Source organism: Macaca nemestrina, chromosome 6 (genome assembly GCF_043159975.1).
Source record: "Macaca nemestrina isolate mMacNem1 chromosome 6, mMacNem.hap1, whole genome shotgun sequence".
Lineage (NCBI taxonomy): Eukaryota > Metazoa > Chordata > Mammalia > Primates > Cercopithecidae > Macaca > Macaca nemestrina.
Window position 1 is genome coordinate 172,287,624 of NC_092130.1, and position 13,673 is coordinate 172,301,296.

Sequence of the window (13,673 nt, forward strand, 5' to 3'; positions counted from 1 at the left end):
GAAGACAAAGAGAGAATACTGAAAGCTGCAAGAGGAAGGTGACTTGTTACATACAAGGGGAGCCCCATTATATTCTCATGGGATTTTTCAACGGAAACCCTGGAGGTCAGAAAGGAATGGAATGGTATACTTCAAAAGCAAAACAAACAAATAAAAACTATCAATAAAGAATACTGTACCTAGAAATACTGTCATTCAAAAATAATGAAGAGATAAAAAATATTCCCAGACAAACAAAAGCTAAGAGATTTATTATCCCTACATTTTCCTTACCAAAAAAAAAAAAAAAAAAGCTAAAATGAGTTCTCAAAACTAAAGAAAAGTATTTCCAAGGAGTAATATGAAAATACAAAACTCACAGGTGAAAGCAACTATAGCTACAATAATTTCTTAGAGGCACAAACTGTAAAACATATAAAATTTGGAAACAAAGCAAATTGTGGGGCAAGGGGAGCAAAAGCGTAGACTTCATGCAGGTGATAAAAGTTAAGTCATTATCAGCTTAAAATAGCCTTTTATTAGTACAAGATTTTTTATGCAAGCCTCATGGAAACCACAAAGCAAAAAATGTCTAGTATATCCACAAATGATTAAAACAAATAATTCAAATAATATCAATAAAGAAAATAATTAAACCACAAAAAAGAATGCAAGAGAGAAACAGCAGATATAAAAATTAACCAGAAAACAATATTTAAAATTTCAATAGTAAGTCCTTACCTATTAACAAAAAAAAAATTGGACAAAATTCAATATACATTCATATTAAACGCTCTCAAAAAATGGATATAGAGGGAATGTGTCTCAGCACATTAAAGGCCACTTATAGCAAGCTCACAATTAACAGCCTACTGAATGAGGAAAAAGTTGAAAGCTTTTCCTCTGAGATCAGAGACTTGACAAGAATACTCATTCTTGTTACTTTTTTAAACATAGTAGTAAAAGTCCTTGCATAAGCAATTAGGCAAAAGAAGAGGAAAGAAGAAAGAGAGAGAGAGAGAAAGGAAGGAAGGAAGGAAAGAAGGAAGGAAGGAAGGAGAAAGGAAGAAAGAAGGAAGGAAGGAAGGAGAAAGGAAGAAGGAAGGAAGGAAGGAAGGAAGGAAGGAAGGAAGGAAGGAAGGAAAGAAAGAGAGAAAGAAAGAGAAAGAAAGGAAGGAAAAGAAAGTGAAAAAGGGAAACAAAGGGAAAGAAAGAGGGAAAGAAAAGAGAAATGAAAGGAAAAGAAAAGAAAAAGCATCCAAATAGGAAAGGAAGAAATGAAAGTTTGTTTGCTAATGACATGGTCTTATACCCAGAAACCCTAAAGACTCCACTAAAAACCTGTTAGAATGTATAAACTAATTCAGCAATGTTGCAGTTTACAAAATTCACATACAAAAATTAGTACCATGTCTATACACTAATAATAAACTATCTGAAAATAAATTAATAAAATAATCTCATTTACAATAGCACTAAAAATACATAGAACTAAATTTAATCCAAGAGTGAAATATTTGTGCACCACAACAATAAAACTTTGCGGAAATAAATTGAAGAAGACAAATACATGAAAAGATATCCCATGTTCATGGACTGGAAGAATTAATACCCTCAAAATACTCATACTATCCAAAGGAATCTACAGTTTTAATAAGCCCCTATTTAAACATGCCAATGACATTCTTCACAGAAATAGAAGTAAAAATCCTAAAATATGTATAGAAAAAGAAAAGACCCCAAATAGACAAAGCAATTTTTGGAAAAAATAAAAAAGTTAGAATCATCACACTCTCTGATTTCAAAATATATTACAAAGTTACTGTGATCAAAGGAGTATGAAACTGGTATAAAAACAGACACATCAACCAATGGCACAGAATAGAAAGCTCAGAAAAAAATCCAAGTAATTACAGTCTATTGATTTTCAACAAATGTTTCAGGAACACACAATGGGAAAAGAATACATAAATAGATGTTGGGACAACTGGATATCCATATGCAGAAAAATAAAATTAGACCCGTAGCTTACAACGTATAAAAATTCAACTCAAAATAGGTAAAATACTTCAATGTAAGGCCCTAAAACTGTAAAGCTACTACAAGAAAACATAATGGAAAAACTCCACAACTTTGGTTTGGGCAATGGTGTTTTTTAATAGGACTCCTAAAGCACAGCAACGAAAGCAAAATTAGACAAATGGGATTGCATCCAAGTAAAAATATTCTGCAAAACAAACAAACAAGTAACAGACTGAGAGAAAGCCCACAGATTGGGAGAAAATACTGAAACTTTTCAGCATTTCCTCAGTTCCGGGAGCCACTGCTGATACCAAAATTCACTGACACTCAAGTCTAATATATAAAATGGAATAATATTTAATTTTGCTTATGTGGTGTATCAAATTTATTGATTTGCATATGTTAGCCCATCCCTGCATTCCTGATATAAAACCCTCTTGATCATGGTGAATTATCTTTTTGATACGCTGTTGAATTCAGTAAGGTAATATTTTGTTGAGGATTTTTGCATCCATGTTCATTAGGAATATTTGTCTGTAGTTTTCTTTTTTTGTTATGTACTTATCTGATTTTGTATTAGGGTGATACTGCCTTCATGAAATGATTTAGGGAGCAATTATTTATCTTTTGGAATAGTTTCAATAGGATCAGTATCAATTCTTCATTGAATGTCTGATAAAATTTGGCCGTGAGTCCATCTGGTTCTGGACCTTTTTTTGGTTGGAATTTTTTTGGTTACCATTTCAATCTCACTGTTACTGGTCTGTACAAAGTTTCTATTTCTTCCTTGCTTAATAAGGAAAGTGGTATATTTCCAGGCATTCATCTGTCCTCTCAAGGTTTTTTAGTGAATGCACATAAAGGTGTTCATGGTATCCTTAAATGATCTTCTGTATTTATGTAGCATCAGATGTAGTATCCTCCATTTTGTTTCTAATTGAACATATTTCAATCTCCTTTCTTCTTCTCTTGGTTAATCTCACTAAAGGTCAATTAATTTTTATTATCTTTTCAAAGAACCAGCTTTTTGTTTCAATCATATTTTGTAATTTTTGTTTAAGTTTTATTTAGTTCTGCTCTGATCTTCATTATTCTTCTCTTCTGCTTTGTTTGATGTATTCTTCTTTCTCTAGTTTCTTGAAGTACGACACTAGATTATCTACTTGCAGTCTTTCAGACTTTTTGATGTAGTCATTTAATGCTATGAACTTTCCGCTGAGCGCTGCTTTTGCTGAATCCCAGAGGTTTTCCTAGCTTGTGTCACTATTATGCATCAGTTAAAATAATTTTTAAATTTCAGTCTTGATTTCATCATTGATCCATTGATCATTCAACAGCAGATTATTTAATTTCCATGTATTTGTACAGTTTTGAGGGCTCCTTTGAGAGTTGATTTCCAATTTTATTCTACTGTGGTCTGAGAGAATATTTGATAAAGTTTACATTTTCTTACATTTATTGAGACTTGTTTTGTGGCTTATCATATGGTCTATCTTAGAGAACGTTCCTTGTGCTCAGGAGTAGAATGTATATTCTGCAGTTGTTGGGTACAATGATCTGTAAATATTTGTTAAGTCCATGTGTTCTAGGGCATAGTTTAAGTACATTGTTTCTTTGTTGAATTTCTGTCTTGATGACCTGTCTAGTGCTGTCAGTGGAGTACTGAAGTCCCCCACTAATATTGTGTATCAGTTTATGTCATTTCTGTGGCCTAGTAATATTTGTTTTATAAATTTGAAAGGTCTAGCATTAAATGCATATATGTTTAGGAGTGTGATTTCCTTTGTTTGTTTCACTAGTCTTTTTATCCAGAAAAAGCATTTGACAAAATCTAGTATCCCTTTTTAATTAAAATCCTCAGTAAAAGTGGCATAGAAGGGCCACACCTTAGGATAATAAAAGTCATCTATGACAAACCCACAACCAACATTATACTGAATTGGGAAAAGTCGCAAACATTTCCCCTGAGAACTGGCACAAAACAAACATGCCCACTTTCACCACTTCTATTCAACATGGTACTGGAAGTCCTAGCCAGAGCAATCAGAGAAGAGAATGAAAGAAAAGGCATCCAAATGGACAAAGAAGGAGTCAAACTGTCACTGTTTACCAATGATATAATCATATACCTACAAAACTCTAAAGACTCATCAAAGAAGTTCCTAGATCTGATGAATAAATTCAGTAAAGTTTCAGGATAGGAAATCAATTTACACAAATTGTTAGCACAGCTATACACCAACAGCAACCAAGTTGAGAAAAAAATCAAGAACTCAACCTCTTTTACAAGAGGTGAAATAATAATAATAATAATAGTAATAACAAAATACTTAGTAATATGGTTTGGCTGTGTCCCCACCCAAATCTCACCTTGAATTGTAATAATCCCCATGTGTCAGGGGGGCCAGGTAGAGAAAACTGAATGGGGGCAGTTTTTCCCATACTGTTGTCATGGCAGTGCATAAGACTCATGAGATCTGATGGTTTTATAAATAGGAGTTCCCCCACACAAGTTTCTTGCCTACCACCATGTAAGATATGCCTTTTGCCTTCTGTCATGATTGTGAGCCCTCCCCAGTCATGTAAAATTGTGAATCCATTAAGCCTCTTGTTCTTTATAAATTACCCAGGATCAGGTATGTTTTTATCAGCAGGATGAAAACAGACAAATACAGTAAATTGGTACTGGGAGCGGGGCACTGCTGTAAAAATACCTGAAAATGTGGAAGTAATTTTGGAACTGGGTAACAGGCAGAGGTTGGAAGAGTTTTGAGGGCTGAGAAGAAAATGGAAAAATGTGGGAAAGTTTGGAACTTCCTAGAGACATGGAGTACTCAGAAGACAGGAAGATGTGGGGAAGTTTCAAACTTCCTAGAGATTTGTTAAATGGTTTTAACCAAAATGCTGATAGTAATATGGACAATAAAATCCAGATTAAGGTGGTCTCAGATAGAGATGAGGAGGTTGTTGGGCACAGGAGTAAGGTCACTCTTGGTATGCAAAGACACTGGCAGCATTTTGCCACTGTGCTAGAGATCCATGGAACTTTGAACTTGAGAGAGATGATTTGGGTATCTGACAGAATAAATGTCTAAGTGGCAAAGCATTCAAAAGGTGAGTTGGGTGCTGTCAAAAGTATTCAGTTTTGAAAGGTGAAAGAGCATAAAAGTCCAGAAAATATATAGCCTGACAATGAGACAGAAAAGAAAAACTCATTTTCTGACAAGAAATTCAAGCCTGCTGCAGACATTTGTATATGTTGATGAGAAGCCAAATGTTAATTCCTAAGACAATGGGGAAAATGTCTCCAGGGCATCTTAGAACCCTTCGAGGCAGCCCCTCCCACAACAAGCCCAGAGGCCTAGGAGGACAAAATGGTTTTGTGAGCCTGGCCCAGGGTCTCCCTGCTGTATGCAGCCTAGGGACTTGGTGCCCTGCATCCCTCCCACTCTAGCCATGGACATAAATGACCAAGGTACAGCACAGGCTGTGGTGTCACGGGGTGCAAGCTCCAAGCCTTGGCAGCTTCCACATGGTATTGAGCCTATACGTGCACAGAAGTCAAGAATGGATGTTTGGGAAGCTTCACAACAGACACATGAAAAAATGCTCATCATCACTCGCCATCAGAGAAATGACAATCAAAACCACAATGAGATACCATCTTGCACCAGTTAGAATGGCAATCATTAAAAAGTCAGGAAGCAACAGGTGCTGGAGAGGATGTGGAGAAATAGGAACACTTTTACACTGTTGGTGGGACTGTAAACTAGTTCAACCATTGTGGAAGACAGTGTGGTGATTCCTCAAGGATCTAGAACTAGAAATACCATTTGACCCAGCCATCCCATTACTGGGTATATACCCAAAGGATTAGAAATCATGCCGCTATAAAGGCACATGTACACATATGTTTATTGCGGCACTATTCACAATAGCAAAAACTTGGAACTAACCCAAATGTCCACAATGACAGGCTGGATTAAGAAAATGTGGCACATATACACCATGAAATACTATGCAGTCATAAAAAAGGACGAGTTCATGCCCTTTGTAGGGACATGGATGCAGCTGGAAACCATCATTCTCAGCAAACTATCACAAGAACAGAAAACCAAACACCGCATGTTTTCACTCATAGGTGGGAACTGAACAATGAGAACACTAGGACACAGTGTGGGGAACATCACACACTGTGACCTGTTGTTGCGTGGGAGGAGGGGTAGGGGGAGGGATAGCATTAGGAGATATACCTAATGTAAATGACGAGTTAATGGGTGCAACCCACCAGCATGGCACATGTATACATACGTAACAAACCTGCATGCTGTGCACATGTACCCTAGAACTTAAAGTATAATAAAAAATTTTTTTTAAAAAAGAACTTATGTTTGGGAAGCTTCACCTAGATTTCAGAGGATGTCTGGAAATGTCTGGATGTCCAGGTAGAAGTTTGCTGCAGAGGTGTGACCCTCAAGGAGAACCTCTGCTAGGGAAGTGCATAAGGGAAATGTGGGGTTGAAGCCCCCACACAGATTGCCCCACTGGGTCACTTCATAGTGGAGCTGTGATAAGAGGGTCACCATCCTACAGAACCCAGAATGGCTGGAGACCATTATTCGAAATGTTTAGTTAGTTAGGTAACTAAGGAATGAAAAACTAAACATTATACCTTCTCACTTATAAGTGGGGGGAAATAAGCTATGAGTATACAAAAGCATAAGAATGATATAATGGACTTTGGGGACTCCAGAGAGTGCAGGCTAGGGAGGTTAGGGATAAAAGACTACACACGGGGTACAGTGTACACTGCGTACACTGTTTAGGTGACGGGTGCACCAAAATCTCAGAAATTTGCACTAAAGAACTTACCCATGTAACAAAAAACCACCTGTTCCCCCAAAACTATTGAAAAAAAATGTAATGCCTGCACTTTGAAAAGAGACTTACGAAGATGAAAACAAAACAAAACATAAAAACACTCAGTCATATACAGTGACAATATTTTCAAAACATATTCCTGATGAAGAAATGTTCCAAATTGCAAACAAAACATACAAAAGAGCAAAAACAATACTGAAAATTAAACATTGATATAGGTATTAAACAGTCACTTAACGTAATTATTCATTAGGGAAATGTAGATTACCACATGAAATATTGCTGCACAATTCTAAGAACAAACCTAACACCCTCCCAATGGCACAATTAAATGCTGGAAAACATATGAAGAAACTGACATTGTAATAGTTTGCTGACCATTTTGAGGCTCTTTAATTACTCTTGTTTCCCAGAGTAATAATATTAATGACAATCAGAAATGTTTTACAAAACAATGACTTTACATTCTATCTCATATGCATTGAGTAAAATATGTTTGAAGTTAAAATGATGCCAATATTAATCGATTTTGCTACAAAATTAAATATGCCTCTATTTTTATTCTTGGAGGATACTAGCTCATTAGTTCATAATTCTTTTTTTTTGTTTGTTTTTTGCTTGAACAAAAAGTTCACAAAATTTAAAATTCACAAAATATAAAGGGGTATACAATGAAATGTGATTTTATTACTGCTCTGTTTTATGAGTATAATCTGTTTACTTAGAGACTATTGCTAAGAATATTTAGGTTGGCTCCCACATTTTGCTGTCACAAGCAGTATTTTATTGACAATAGTTGCAGTATATCATTTTATTAATACATGTGTGCAAGAATTTTGACAGAATGCTTCACATATAGGATTTGATATATCAAAGTACATATGCAATTACACTTCCAAAACATATTTTCAAATTACCTTCCAAAGAAGTTGTATCAGTTAATATTCTCTTTTTCTCACTTGACAAAAAGTAACTTTGTATATTCATGGGATACAATGTGATGTTTTGATCTATAGGTACATTTAGAAACATTAAATCAAGATAATTGGCAATTTCATCAGTTCCCCAATTTCTCTTTTTTTGTGGTGAGAATGTTAAAAATCTATTTTAGGAATTTTGAATTATACAATACATTATTATTAACTGTGGCCACCATTCTGTGAAATAAATCACTAAAATTTGTTCTTCCAGTCAAACTGAATCTTTCCACCATTTAATCAACATCTTCACTTTTGCTGTTCCTCTCACTATCCCCAACTGCATGTAACCATCTTTCTATTCCGTTTCAATGAGATCAACTGTTTTACATTCCACATAGGTGACATCATACAGAATTCGTTTTTCTGTGCCTGGCTTGTGGGATAATGTCCTCCAGTTCTATTCATAATGTCACAAATGACAGAATTTCCTTCTTTTTAAAGGCTGAGTAGTATTCTTACGTATACATGCCACATTTCATTATTCTTTCCTCTATTAATGGACTTACTTCCATATCTTGGCTAGTGCTGCTGAAATGGACATAGGATTTGAAGACCTCTCTTTGACATACTGATTTCATTTCAAATATATACCCAGAAGTGGAATTGCTTGATCATATGGTAATTCAATTGTAATTTTTATAAGGAAGCTTCCTACTATTTTCCTAGGTAGCTGCACTGATTTACATTATCAGTGTACAAGTGTTCCCTTTCTCCACATCCTCACCAACACATCTATTTTTGATAATAGCCATTTTAACAGGTGTGAGATGATATTTCATTGTGATTTTAATTTGCATTTCCCTGATTATTAGAAATGTTGACTATCTTTTTATGTATCTGTTGGCCATTAGTATCTCTTCTATTGAGAAATGTCTATTCAGATCCTTTGTCTATTTCTAAATTGTGTTATTTGTTTTATTGAGTTATTTTCCTTCTGTATTTTAGATATTGGGCCCTTATCAGATGTACAGTTTGTAATACAGTTGGCCCTTTGTATTTGTGGGTTTTGCATCTGCAGATTCAATTGTGAATCAAAAATATTTGAAAAGAACAAAAATAACAATAACAATACAACAACAAATGATATAAATAAATATAAAGCATAAAAATACCAATCTAGTATTTACATTGTATTAAGTATTTTTAGTAATCTAGAAATGATGTAAGCCACACAGAAGGATGTGCTGCATAGGCTATAGGCAAGTATGGACTATGCCATCTTTTTATTTTTAGGGTTTTTTGTTTCAGTAGGTTTTTGGGGGAACAGGTGGTGTTTGGTTACATAGATAAGTTTTCAGTGGGGATTTATGAGATTTTGGTGTACCCATCACCCAGTGTACACTGTACCCAATGTTTAGACTTTTATCCCTCGCATTCCCACCCTTCTTTCCAAGTCACCAAAGTCCATTGTATTATTCTAAATGCATTTGTGTCCTTTTAGCTTAGCTCCCAATCATAATTGAGAACATATGATGTTTAGTTTTCCATTCCTGAGTCACTTCACTCAAAATAATGGTCTCCAACTATATCCAGGTTGCTGTGAATGCCATTATTTTGTTCCTTTTTATGGCTGAGTAGTAATCATGGTATATGTGTGCCACATTTCCTTTATCCACTTGTTGGTTAATGAGAATTTAGGCTGGTTTTATATTTTTGCAATTTCTAATTGTGCTGCTATAAACATGCCTGTGCAAGTGTCTTTTTTATATAATTACTTATTTTTCTCTAGGTAGATACCCAGGAGTGGGATTGCTGGATCAAATGATAGCTCTACTTTTAGTTATTTAAGGAATCTCCATATTGTTTTTCACAGTGGTTGTACTAGTTTACATTCCCACCAGCAATGTAAAAGTGTTCCCTTTTAACCATATCCACATCAGTATCTATTAATTTTTGATTTTTAAATTCTGGCCATTCTTGCAGTAGTAAGGTGGTATTGCATTGTGGTTTTGATGTGCATTTCCCTGTCCATTAAGGATGTTGAGCACTTTTGTATATGTTTATTTGCCATTTTTATATCTTCTTTTGAAAATTGTCTATTCATGTCCTTAGCCAGTTTTTGATGGGATTATTTGGGTTTCTTTTCTTGCTGATTTGTTTGATTTTCTTGTAGATTCTGGTTATTAGTCCCTTGTTGGATGCATAGTTTGTGAAGATTTTCCCCCACTCTGGGGGTTGTCTGTTTACTTTGTTGATTATTTTCTTTGCTGTGCAGAAGCTTTTTAGTTTAATTACTTCCCATCTCTTTATTTTTGTTTGTATTGTATTTGCATTTGGGTTAACAGTCATGAGTTCTTTGCCTAAGCCAATGTCTAGAAGAGTTTTTCCAATGTTATCTTTTAGAATTTTTATAGTTTCAAGTCTTAGATTTAAGTATTTGAACCATCTTCAGTTGATTTTTTTTATAAGTTGAGAAATAAGGATCTAGTTTCACTCTCTTGCATGTGGCTTGCCAATTATCTCAGCACCATTTGTTGAACAGTGTGTCCTTTCCCCACCTTTTTTTTGTTTGTTTGCTTTGTTGAAAATCAGTTTTCTACAGGTATTTGGCTTTATTTCTGGGTTCTCCATTCTGACCCATTGGTCTATCCTATTTTCATGCCAGTATCATGCTGTTTTGATTACTATAGCCTTATAGTATACTTTGAAGTTAGGTAACGTGATGCCTTCAGATTTGTTATTTGTGCTTGGTTTGATTTGGCTATGTAGTCTTTTCAGGTTCCATGTAAATGTTAGGATTTTTTTTTTTTCTAGTTGTGAAGAATGATGATGGCTTTTTGACAAGAATTGCATTGAATCCGTAGATTGCTTTTGGCTATATGGTCACTTTGACAATATTGATTCTACCTATCCAGGAGCATGGGATGTGTTTCCATTAGTTTGTGTCGATGATTGTGTTTTCCAGGTTTCCTTGTAGAGACCTTTCACCTCCTTTGTTAGGTATATTTCTAAGTATTTTATTTTTATTCTGCAGCTGTTGTAAAGGGGATTTGTTCTTGATTTTTTTTTCTCAGCTTAGTTGTTTTTGGTGTATAGCAGTGCTACTGATTTGTGTAAATTGATTTTGTATCCTGAAACTTTACTTAATTCACTTATCAGATCTAGGAGCTTTTTTTGATGAGTCTTTAGGGTTTTCTAGGTATATGATTATATCATTGGCAAACAGAGGCGGTGTGATTTCCTCTTTACCAATTTGGATGCCTTTTATTTATTTCTTTTGTGGGCATTTTTAAATTTTGATGAGACTTATTTTTTTTGCTTTTGTGATCCATCCATATTATATTCTATTTAAGGATTCTTTGGCTGACTCCAAGTCATCAATATGGTTTTTCTATTTTATTCCAGAAACTTTGTAGTTTTAGGTTCTACATTTAGGTCTCTAATCCACTTTGAGTACATTTTTATGTGGTGTAAGGCATGAATAACCATTGACAGTTTAGCCATAAATCTTTGCATGCTATTTTGTAGTGATGGTTCTTGGGATTACAAAATACATCCTTGATTCTTCACAGACTACTTAGAGTTCATTTTGTACCCCTTTCTATAGAACCAGCCTAGAAACACCAAGATTTCATATTAACATGCATGAATTTTTATGCTGTAATTGATATATACGCATTACATATTCATATCATATAAAAGACAAATACAATGTCATAGTTTTGTACAGTCATGTGTTTTAAAAAAATAAAAAAGATTACTTTTCTGTGTATCATATTTTCCTATTGCCAGTGTTATTCATGCCTTCCTGAAAATTTAGGTTTTTAACTACCTTTAGTTTAGCCTGATGGAATTACTTTTAACATTTCTTGGAGAAGATCTGTTCTGCTGACAATGTTTGCATTGTTTTTAATGTGCTATTAGCTGCCTTTCATACCTTCATTCCTCTGTATGCAATGTGTCATCTTATTGCTTTTTACTTTCTAGAGTTTCATTTTAGCTTTGGTTTACATGAATTTAACTATTTTGTACCCAAGGTGATGAATTTATTTTGTTTATCCTGCTTAGGGGTTGCTTAGTGTATTATCGACTTCCTCTGTGCATTATTTAAATGATGATATTCTCAGAAATCTGCATGGACTCTATTTTCATCTCATTTTCAGAGGAAACTCATCCTTTCAAAATAGCAAGTTACCATCTGTGTGTTGATAATTCCAAAATCATTAACATTAGCTCACATACCTCTCTTCTTTTTTATGACTATATGTTCAGACATTTTTTCCACAGTCTTTATCAGGCATCTCCTTCGTGGGCAGTACTTTTCCACGACAAGTGTATAAAATCTTTGAACAGATTGAAGAACATAAACAGATACTTCTCAATATAAGAAGTACTGGCAGCCAGAAAACATGTTCAAAAATGTTCATTATCACTAATCATTAGAGAAATGCACATCAAAACTATGAGATACCATCTGGCTCCAGTCAGGTGGCTTTTGTTAAAAAGTCAAAAAATAACAAATGTTGGCGAGGCTGTAGAGAAAAGGGAATCCTTATATGGTGTTGGTGGGAATGTAAATTGTTCCAGCCACTGTGGAAAGCAGTTTGGAAAATTCTCAAAGACCTAAGAGTTGAACTACTATTTGACTCAGCAAACACATTACTGGGTACATACCCAAAGGAAAATAAATCATTCTACCAAAAGCACATGCACCCATATGGTCATCATACCTCTATTTACAATAGCAAAAACATGGAATTAACCAAGGTGCTCATAAGTGTTGGACTGGATAAAGAAAATGTGGCACATATATGTAATAGAATGCTATGCAGTAATAAAAAATGAAATTATTTCCTTTGCAACAACATGGATGCAGCTGGAGACCAATTTCCTACATGAACTAGTGCAAAAACAGAAAACCAAATATCACATGCTTTTGCTTATAAGTGGGAGCTAAACATTGAGTATGCATGAACATAAAGATGGAAACACTAGATACTTGGGACTACCAGAATGGGGAGAGGGAGGAGAGAAAAGGCTGTAAACTACCTATCAGTTATTATGCTTACTACCTGGGTGACAGGTTCAATCAGATCCCAAACTTAAGCATCACACTATATCCCTTTGTAACAAATCTGCACATGTACCACCTGATTCTAAAATAAAAGTTGGATAAAAGAATGAACACCAGATTCTACTTAACGGGGTTTACATCACAGTTGGAGAGAGAGAACACCAACAAACAAATACAGGCATAACCAATGAGATTAACTAGCGAGCATAATGAAAACAAAAAGGAAATTATGCCAGAGATTTATGGAGATGAAGGGTTTTAGCTAAAATAGCCTGAGAAGGCTTTCTGTAGAGTCAACATTTAAAATGAAACCCAAGTACACATCTCGTCACTGAACTCCCCCTCTCAGGTATCCGATTGCCTATTTAAGAGCTCCACTTAGATGCCTAACTGTTAGAGTAGGTAGGTAGTCAGACATAAGCAAGGCAAAAGAGTCCTCTATGCTCCACCCCACCAGGAATGTAAGGAGACCATCAGGTAATGGTCAGCAGGTTGTTAAACCATCTGTCTAAAATAATAATTAGTCACAGCTGGTGCCCGCAGGGAAAGGCCGTCTCCCAAAAGATTAAAAAAACTGAAACTGATGATCAGCAACTCCTGATAAGACCTCAGGAGTTAGGTGAGTAAGCTCAAGCATGTGCATTAAGAGGTGAAATGGCAGAGTTTAACTGGTGACGCTCAATGGATAAAAGAAAACATCTCAAGTAAGCATGTATACAACTTCAGTAAACACATTCTGCATGCAGCTCCTCCCATGTGCTGGCAGGCCACTGCACATGCAGACAGCCCACCCCAAG